The sequence below is a fragment of the Procambarus clarkii genome, unplaced genomic scaffold (assembly GCF_040958095.1).
Source record: "Procambarus clarkii isolate CNS0578487 unplaced genomic scaffold, FALCON_Pclarkii_2.0 HiC_scaffold_330, whole genome shotgun sequence".
Taxonomy (NCBI): domain Eukaryota; kingdom Metazoa; phylum Arthropoda; class Malacostraca; order Decapoda; family Cambaridae; genus Procambarus; species Procambarus clarkii.
The window spans coordinates 197,637-208,327 of NW_027189363.1; the positions used below are offsets into that span (position 1 = coordinate 197,637).

General features: G+C 41.4%; 1 long non-coding RNA gene across 1 annotated transcript; it reads right to left on the reverse strand.

Moving 5' to 3' along the window:
- Positions 1-3,729: 3,729 nt before the first annotated feature.
- Positions 3,730-9,671, reverse strand: LOC123751118 (uncharacterized). The gene is made up of 2 exons (XR_011226935.1): positions 9,598-9,671; positions 3,730-5,733 (listed from the first exon to the last, which is right to left on the reverse strand). It is a non-coding gene; the product is annotated as an uncharacterized lncRNA (long non-coding RNA).
- Positions 9,672-10,691: the final 1,020 nt, after the last annotated feature.

Genomic DNA, 10,691 nt, shown 5'->3' on the forward strand with positions numbered 1-10,691 from the left:
AGCCCTTGACAAAAATGAGTTTCAGATTGGACTCTTCATTGACCTGAGAAAGGCCTTTGATTCTGTTAACCATAACTACCTCTTACTTAAACTCCACCATTATGGAATCCGAGGCCTTGCCCTGAACTATATATGATCCTATCTTAGTGACAGACACCAATATGTAGCCCCATCAATGATAAAACCTCTCCCACTCTACCATTAACCATAGGAGTGCCACAGGGCAGCATCCTAGTGCCTCTCCTATTTCTTATATACATCAATGATTTTCAAAACCCTGCTCTTAAATGCAAACCCTGTTCTGAAACTCTTCCTGGACAGATGTAATAGAACCCATAATCGCCACACCAGAAATAAATATCTCTTTGGTATCCCCAGAAGTCAAACTTAATCTGTGTAAAAACACTATGCAAATAAAGGGACCTAGTCTATGGAACTCACTAACGAATTGATAAGCTGTCCAACTTTTGCCTTATTAAAAAAAAGTGCCTAATTTCACCTTCATATTCCTACTTAGTGCTTTTAACTCGCATTGTATCTAGTGCTACCCAATCCGCCAATATATGTACATGAGCCTTTACATAACATGTACATTACTTTACCCTTGTAATCATTGCTATCCTCTTATATCATGGTGTTACTCTGAATGCAAATTTTACTTCAAAATACCTTTAAATAATCCTCAAATTATGCTACAATGTACCTGTTGATAACCCTCAAATTTTATTTTAATGTTCCTACTAATGTCAAATTTTCTTATAAATTACCTACTTAAAATTATCTGTTAGATTAATGACCTGCCTGAAACGATATGCGTGCTAGTGGCTTTACAAGAATGTAAAGACACCAATGTTATGTATTTTCATAAACCCAATGTACCTTCTTGTATATATATATACATATATATATATGCGAACAAGCCTGAATGGTCCCCAGGACATATGCAACTGAAAACTCACACCCCAGAAGTGACTCGAACCCATACTCCCAGAAGCAACGCATCTGGTATGTACAAGACGCCTTAATCCACTTGACCATCACGACCGGACAAAATGAGGTGATAGCCGAGGCTATTTGAACCACCCCACCGCCGGCACTCGGATAGTTATCTTGGGCATAGCATTTTACCAAATCACCTCATTCTCTGGGGCAACACGTGAGGAACACAAATGCGAACAAGCCTGAATGGTCCCCAGGACATATGCAACTGAAAACTCACACCCCAGAAGTGACTCGAACCCATACTCCCAGAAGCAACGCATCTGGTATGTACAAGACGCCTTAATCCACTTGACCATCACGACCGGACAAAATGAGGTGATAGCCGAGGCTATTTGAACCACCCCACCGCCGGCACTCGGATAGTTATCTTGGGCATAGCATTTTACCAAATCACCTCATTCTCTGGGGCAACACGTGAGGAACACAAATGCGAACAAGCCTGAATGGTCCCCAGGACATATGCAACTGAAAACTCACACCCCAGAAGTGACTCGAACCCATACTCCCAGAAGCAACGCATCTGGTATGTACAAGACGCCTTAATCCACTTGACCATCACGACCGGACAAAATGAGGTGATAGCCGAGGCTATTTGAACCACCCCACCGCCGGCACTCGGATAGTTACCTTGGGCATAGCATTTTACCAAATCACCTCATTCTCTGGGGCAACACGTGAGGAACACAAATGCGAACAAGCCTGAATGGTCCCCAGGACATATGCAACTGAAAACTCACACCCCAGAAGTGACTCGAACCCATACTCCCAGAAGCAACGCATCTGGTATGTACAAGACGCCTTAATCCACTTGACCATCACGACCGGACAAAATGAGGTGATAGCCGAGGCTATTTGAACCACCCCACCGCCGGCACTCGGATAGTTATCTTGGGCATAGCATTTTACCAAATCACCTCATTCTCTGGGGCAACACGTGAGGAACACAAATGCGAACAAGCCTGAATGGTCCCCAGGACATATGCAACTGAAAACTCACACCCCAGAAGTGACTCGAACCCATACTCCCAGAAGCAACGCATCTGGTATGTACAAGACGCCTTAATCCACTTGACCATCACGACCGGACAAAATGAGGTGATAGCCGAGGCTATTTGAACCACCCCACCGCCGGCACTCGGATAGTTATCTTGGGCATAGCATTTTACCAAATCACCTCATTCTCTGGGGCAACACGTGAGGAACACAAATGCGAACAAGCCTGAATGGTCCCCAGGACATATGCAACTGAAAACTCACACCCCAGAAGTGACTCGAACCCATACTCCCAGAAGCAACGCATCTGGTATGTACAAGACGCCTTAATCCACTTGACCATCACGACCGGACAAAATGAGGTGATAGCCGAGGCTATTTGAACCACCCCACCGCCGGCACTCGGATAGTTATCTTGGGCATAGCATTTTACCAAATCACCTCATTCTCTGGGGCAACACGTGAGGAACACAAATGCGAACAAGCCTGAATGGTCCCCAGGACATATGCAACTGAAAACTCACACCCCAGAAGTGACTCGAACCCCATTATTAAGGCGTCTTGTACATACCAGATGCGTTGCTTCTGGGAGTATGGGTTCGAGTCACTTCTGGGGTGTGAGTTTTCAGTTGCATATGTCCTGGGGACCATTCAGGCTTGTTCGCATTTGTGTTCCTCACGTGTTGCCCCAGAGAATGAGGTGATTTGGTAAAATGCTATGCCCAAGATAACTATCCGAGTGCCGGCGGTGGGGTGGTTCAAATAGCCTCGGCTATCACCTCATTTTGTCCGGTCGTGATGGTCAAGTGGATTAAGGCGTCTTGTACATACCAGATGCGTTGCTTCTGGGAGTATGGGTTCGAGTCACTTCTGGGGTGTGAGTTTTCAGTTGCATATGTCCTGGGGACCATTCAGGCTTGTTCGCATTTGTGTTCCTCACGTGTTGCCCCAGAGAATGAGGTGATTTGGTAAAATGCTATGCCCAAGATAACTATCCGAGTGCCGGCGGTGGGGTGGTTCAAATAGCCTCGGCTATCACCTCATTTTGTCCGGTCGTGATGGTCAAGTGGATTAAGGCGTCTTGTACATACCAGATGCGTTGCTTCTGGGAGTATGGGTTCGAGTCACTTCTGGGGTGTGAGTTTTCAGTTGCATATGTCCTGGGGACCATTCAGGCTTGTTCGCATTTGTGTTCCTCACGTGTTGCCCCAGAGAATGAGGTGATTTGGTAAAATGCTATGCCCAAGATAACTATCCGAGTGCCGGCGGTGGGGTGGTTCAAATAGCCTCGGCTATCACCTCATTTTGTCCGGTCGTGATGGTCAAGTGGATTAAGGCGTCTTGTACATACCAGATGCGTTGCTTCTGGGAGTATGGGTTCGAGTCACTTCTGGGGTGTGAGTTTTCAGTTGCATATGTCCTGGGGACCATTCAGGCTTGTTCGCATTTGTGTTCCTCACGTGTTGCCCCAGAGAATGAGGTGATTTGGTAAAATGCTATGCCCAAGATAACTATCCGAGTGCCGGCGGTGGGGTGGTTCAAATAGCCTCGGCTATCACCTCATTTTGTCCGGTCGTGATGGTCAAGTGGATTAAGGCGTCTTGTACATACCAGATGCGTTGCTTCTGGGAGTATGGGTTCGAGTCACTTCTGGGGTGTGAGTTTTCAGTTTGATATATATATATATAAATAAATAAATAAATATATATTTATACAAAAGTATTAACATGCAGCTTATATTTCTGTCTTTATGATGACATAGAAAACTTCATTTATTACAGTATCAAGAAGTTTTTTAAGTTAACATTGATCTTCTAAAGGTCGTAGTTCCCATTGATAGGGAGAGCGCTGGCCAAAAACCTTGTTCAAAATATAAATATCTTTCCTATCTAATAAGATGAATCCATCTCTGTGATGGATTCACAAAAACTATTTTATCTCTACCACTCTGATAACATATACAAATATAATCTTTATTTGTGAATCTCTGTTAATTAATTAATTAATTAATTAAGCAATATATCAGAGAGCATGTAGGGTTTGGTGTTTTATGAGCGAAAAAGACATGGGTAGTTTAAGTAGTGAACAAATACCAATGAATAACGTTAGTATCTATATAACAAAACTATTGTCCTATGAAGTTTATTTAACTTCAAGTCACGTTTTTTTAATAAAGATTAAATGTTTTATGGCTATTTATGCAGGATATTATTATATTATCAACGAAGCAGCAAAACAACTAAAAAATCTGGACGATGTAACAATAAGAGAAGCTGACAAGACAGCAGCATATGTGATGATTACTACCCAAGAATACATGAATAAAATCAGCGACATCCTCAGTGATGACACTACATTTCAACGAATCACAAGGAACCTGTGGAAGACCTTAAACACAAAGTGAACAAAACTATTACTAGGTAACAGGTAACCCACTACGCCCAATAATCAGCCAAATACCAACTCCAACCTATCACCTGGCAAAAAGGCTTAACGAACTCCTACCTCCATACACTACAGGCAATTACAGTCTACAATCAGCAGATTTCCTAGAATTAATCAAAACCACACAGCCCGATGAAATTATTGCTTCCCTGGATGCCGAATCCCTATTTGCCAACGTCCCAGTCGACACCACCATAGACATGGTACAGGACATCTTTCATCAGTCCGCAAGGTAACATTATCTACAAATAGACGGAGTAGCAATGGGCTCCCCTTAGGAGTGTTATTCGCTAATTTTTACATGGGAACTATCGAAGACAGTCTTCAGTAGTAGGTAAACACCAATTGAATACTGCCGTTATGTAGATGACATATTCGTCATAGTAAAAGACTCAGATGAACTAATTGATCTAAAAAGCCATCTAGAGTCAGTCCTCCTATTTACAAATGAAAATAGTGAAAATAACAGTCTGCCATTCTTGGATGTACTAATAAAAAAACAGGAACCTCTTTATTAGTGAATGCCTCCTTCAGGGCATATAATTCTGTTTGCAATGTTGAGCACCCACTACTCATGCTCCAGTAAGCTTCATGGTTGGTAGTGTAAACTGCTGCCCCAGCAGAACCTCTTTCTTGATCAACTGATCCGTCTGTGAAGATATGAGTCGTTGAAGGTCTTGAGATGGTTTCCAGTTGTCGTTCTATGACTGCTTTGAGCCTCTGCGAAATGTTTACTCATTGTTCAATCCATTTGTTCACACCTGACCCCATTGTTCGATCCACTTGTATTCACCTGATCCACTAATAGTATAAATATAAATTTCCTGTACTGTAACATCACTTGAGAATGAACCATGTTGGTTCAAAATGTTGTGTAAATTTTATAATAAGTGTAATACATTCTTCAGTTATTTATTTCTTTTTTTCTTCACCTCGAACGAACATGACTTTTGGAGAACTCCTCTTCCAATTAAACCCGGATGCAAGAGCACTAGTCAGAGGGATAGAAGCCTTAAAACAGAAAATAATCAATACAGAATATGCAGTCATATTCAGTGAGACATGTATAAATGAAAACCTGCTGCCAGTATACACCGATATTATTATAAATACGCATTCTTCTTGTTTATATCACCACTTAAATTTGCGACAATTTGAGCAGAGATGTGCGACGACTGGATCACTGTGTTCAGGAGGCTGATACGCCAGCAAACACTCTCCAGGCAACCATATATCTTGCATAAGTCAATCAACAACATTGTCGCTTGGACCGGCGACTTCCTATGGCGTCACCTGCAACATATTTACTTTTAATTTCGTTATGAAATTAGATTATTTCAGAGTAAGAATAGGTTTGATCATGTTCTGCACTCAGCACCAACTTTATAGTAAATATACCATATTTCTTCATTACTTATGTAATACTAGCTGGCTCTGAGTAGCTTGTGGTGACTTTGGGTAGCTTTGAGTAATTCTACAGATCACACTCTTGGTACTGTAGCGAGTAGATTATCCCAATAATATACTCGCTCCAAATGCATTGTTAATATTCCTGTCAACCTTTGGAGATGAATGAGGTGAGGCGTTGCACGGGCAACACGGTGAGGTGTTGCCCGAGCATATAAGCAGCAGAATAACAAACATTAACTAGTCTACTTTCAAGTGTGGTCTAGAGCAGACACTTGCGAGATACTGTACCGACGCTCAGTGCGCTCAACTCACACCAAAGTATAACCTGTGTACTTCTGTATATTCGACCAAATATATATATAGTATCTTAGTGTCTGTTTATTTGTCACCATGCTTTACGTAACACTAGAAACGTTACAGTACAAATACAGTAGTGGCTACTTCAAGTTTAAGGACTACATATGGAACTTTTGTGACAAGAAAGGGCACTTGAGAAAAGTGTGAAGAGAAAACTTGAAAACAAATAGCTAAGTCTTGGAGAGGATACGACCAGGGAATGCAGGAAGAAGAGGTAATGGTACTGTGGTCAAGACAGTAAAGGAAGGTAAACCGTCTGAAGAAGCTGCAGGTGAGGAAAGCAGACAATATTCGGAGAAAGGAAAGGAAGGTATGTTCTGTGAAGTCACAAGTGGTGAATTTTTGTAATTGATGGGAAGTTAGTTCCCTTGAAATTGGACACTGGTGCTGCAGTGTCAACACTGTCTAGAGAGTGGGCAGATACGTTACAATTAAATGTTAAACATGTGGAAAATCATTAAGTGCATAAGATAATGCCAATTATCGTATCGTATATGTTAGAGCCAATTCCACATAGTGAATGGGCATTCCCAACTGTACCAGTGTTGAAGGCAGACCGCAAAATCCATGATAATCTGTGCAGATATTTAAAGAATTAAATAACCTAATCCATTGTAAAAATACCCATTACCAAAAATAGATGAGTTGTACCTGGGTTGCAAGGGGAACAAAATTTTCTAAGACTGACCTGAAATATGCCTACTTGCAAACTCCTGTAGATGCAGAGTGTCAGAAATTGTTAGTTATTAATTTTCATAAGGAGTTATTTAAGTGTAAAAGTCCCTTTTGGACTCTCCTCGTCTCCAGAAATTTTTCAGTGATTCATGTCCCATTTGTTAGTAAACATTGAGGGTGTTGCTAGCTTTTTAGATGACATTATTGTATGCGGGGAGAATGAGGAAGAGTATGATACAAGATTAGAAAAGGTTTTGAATCTTCTGCAAGAGCACAATGTGAAGATTAATGCGGGTGAAACAGCAATGAAGACCAATGTCATTGAATACCTGGGGTACCATATTTCAGGTAAGGGCTTTACTCCTCACAAAAACGTATTTACTATATAGCCCCCCCCCCCCCCCAGCCCCAACATCAGTGGGGAAGTACAGTCTTTTGAAGGCATGGTGACATACTTTTTGTAAGTTCGTGAAGAACTTTTCAACAAAATTAGCTGACTTGTATAAATTATTGAAAAAAGGGGCTAGAGTTAGGTGGGCAGCGAATGAGAAGGATTTCAGGAATATTAAGCAGGAATTGATAAATTCTCCAGTGCTCACTAATTTTACTGGTAAACTTCCTTTAAAACTGGAGATTGATGCTTGCCCAGTACGAGTGGGCTGAGTATTATTACAGGAAGTAGATGCCAGGAAAAAGCAGTCTGTTTTGCTAGCAAGAAATTATCTCATGCAGAGAAGAATTATTACCAATTAGACAAAGAAGCCTTAGATTTGGTATATGCTGTAAAAAAAACTGAGGTATTTTCTGATGGGTAGGAAATGTCTTGCTAGAACAGACTTCTAGAACAGAACAGAAGGCTAGAACAGAAAAAAATCCTAACCCCTGTTAAGATTATTTGGTAGAGGTAAACAAATTCTTGTTAATGATAATACTAGAATTCAACTATGGGCATTGCTACTTTCACGGTTTGAGTATGATTTGGTATTAAAGTCGGGCAAGGATAATGTAGTGGCTGAGCATTAAGTAGATTGCCTGTTACAGAAGAGTTTAATTCCAGTATTCCAGTGGAGTAATGTTAACCTGGTGAAAACTATGTCTTTTGAGGATATTTCATTCCAGACTATTAGGACGGCAACTGGTAGGGATCCCAAATTAAATCTGTTGAGGAAGAATCTCAAATATGGCTGGAATGATAATTTATTATTGTCAGAGTATGCTGCGGTAAAGGCTGACCTTAGTATTCACCAGGATATACTCTTATATGGGAATAGAATGGGGGGTTCCTCTGGAACTTAGATGTAAGATTTTGGAACATTTAGGCCACAATGGCATAAATGCTATGAAAGAAGAAGCTAGAAGTTGGGTTTGGTGGCCAAAAATGGACCAAGATATTGCTGAAGTTACTAAAAATTGACACATTTGCTTTAAGAATTATCAGAAACCCCAGGCCCCAGTACTTTCCTGGCCATACACTGGGAAACCCTGGTCTAGACTTCATATAGATTATGCTGGACCTATGGATAACAAATATTACCTGGTGGTGGTGGATTCATACACAAAATTTATGGATGTTCATGTGTGTAATTCCATGACATCATCTGTAACTTGTGAATTGCTCAGGAAAACATTTTATAATTTTGGATTGACAGACATGGTTGTGTCAGATAATGCTTCTTATTTTGTTTCTGAGGAAATGGAGGATTTTTTTTAGAAAGATTGGTATTAAACCTGTAACACCTGCCCTCTATAATCCTTCTTCAAATGGTCTGGCTGAGAGAGCAGTGAGAGCCTTAAAAGAAGAGTTACAGCGATTTACAGAAGCCACTATTAGTACAAGGCTTTGAAGATTTTTGCATTATCAAAGAAAAGCTGTTCATTCTGTCACTGGTAAATCTCCTTCTGAATTACTGTTTAATAGGTTCTTCAACGTGCACATGGTAGCAGTAAAGACAGATCTAGATCAAGAAAAATCTGTAACTAGCTCGGCCAATTAGTTGGCTCAGGGAGAAGAAGTTTTGTTTAAAGAGGAAGATGCAGTATATGCAAGGAATTTTGTAATGGGTAATGGGTGACCCATGCAAAGGGTCACTGGGAATTTTGAGGTCCCATTGGGTGTGGATGAGGCAAATAGGGATGCTGAAGCTAATAATGAAGGGGGTAACACCTGCAGGAGACAGGAAGGCAGAGCAAGGCTCAACAGGGGTAATGTGGATACAGATAATACTAGGGACTCTGCTGTTAGTAACTCAGAAGAAGGTTCTCCAGATGTAACGGGCCCAAGAGTCCCAGTTGGGAAAATCTGGAAGAGTCATACAACCGCCTGATAGACTTAACCTGTAGGCGGTTTAATTCAAAGGGGAGGAATGTTAAGGTATTTTGTAGGATTAAGTTAGGTGCCGTTATTTTGTAGGACTCGCCTACTCAGTGAGTAGGCACATAGGTGAGGTACATAATGTTCCCAGCAGATGCTCTTTTATAAGTATTGTAAATAGTAAGTCATGTAACCTATAACCGGTGAATACTCTCTCTCTCTCTCTCTCTCTCTCTCTCTCTCTCTCTCTCTCTTTCGGTGTGGGTGTGTCAGTATAATTAAAATAAGGAGTACCAACATGTCGAAAAGCGTCTTCTACAGTCAATACATTATTGAATTTCACATCATAAAGTTTGTGAGACACTATTACATTACATAAAAATATATAATTTTAACAATCGTACCTAATACAAGTGATCATATCCTCGTTGTTTTGATCAGTCCGGAAGTCGGTGGAATGTGAGTCCAGTCTCCTCCTGCAAGAAGAAATATTCACATTAATTTTGGGAAAATCAGTGAGTGATGCTACAGAAATAAGGAACGGAGGACAACATTGTATACCAGCTTAAGTTTTCTGCCTATTGACATCATCTTGTTAGATGTTGAGAGTCATTCACTAATGACCTGCTGGAAGATATAAAATATCTAGTTATAGTCAGCTCTCACCGGCAGCAAACCATTCAAAAACCCAAAAGAAATTTATGGAGGAATTTCTAGAGCTAATGCCGCCAAACACACACCGAAACTACGACGTTGGTACAACGTTCGAACAGGGGTTTACAGGGAAATTTTGATTTTACCAAGATGTCGTTTAAGGATTTACCTCGTTTCTAAGCTACCATCTTGAGGTTGTCCTGAGATGATTCCAGGGCTTAGTATCCCTGCGGCCCGGTTCTCGATCAGGCCTCCTTTTTGTTACACACCCCCAGGAAGCAGCTGTCTAACTCCCAGGTACCTATTTACTGCTAGGTGAACAGGATCATCAGAGTGAAGATACTTTTTGCACATTTGTTTCTGCCTCCACCTGGGATCGAACCCGGAACCTCAGGACTAAGGATCCGAAGTGCTGTCCACTCAGCTGTCAGGCACCATGGATATTTCTTGTAGGAATTTCTTCCATGCTTGATGATTTCCGTGTGGCCTCCTTAGATATCCCCAGAGGTTAAGGAGTTAACTCCGGAGCTGCCCGGCCATTCTTGGAATATAGAGGGATGAGAGGATTAGCCTCTCCTTAGTTGGCTGTTGTTCCCTGTGTTGTAACAATGAAGATCTGGTTCTTTGTGCTAACTTTATAACTGCATCTTGTAGGATTTTACCAGAGTATTCTCTGTGTCTGAAAAAATCCCAGAGACGCTTGAGGACCCCCCCCCCCCAGTCTCTCCCCATCGCTATTTGTTTTAGTGAGGTTCCCAGGGAGTAGGGCAGGACCTTGTTAATGACAGTGGCTGGCATGACGAGTAGTGGAGATGTGAGTGAGTGTTCGTTGGTTTGTAAAAGA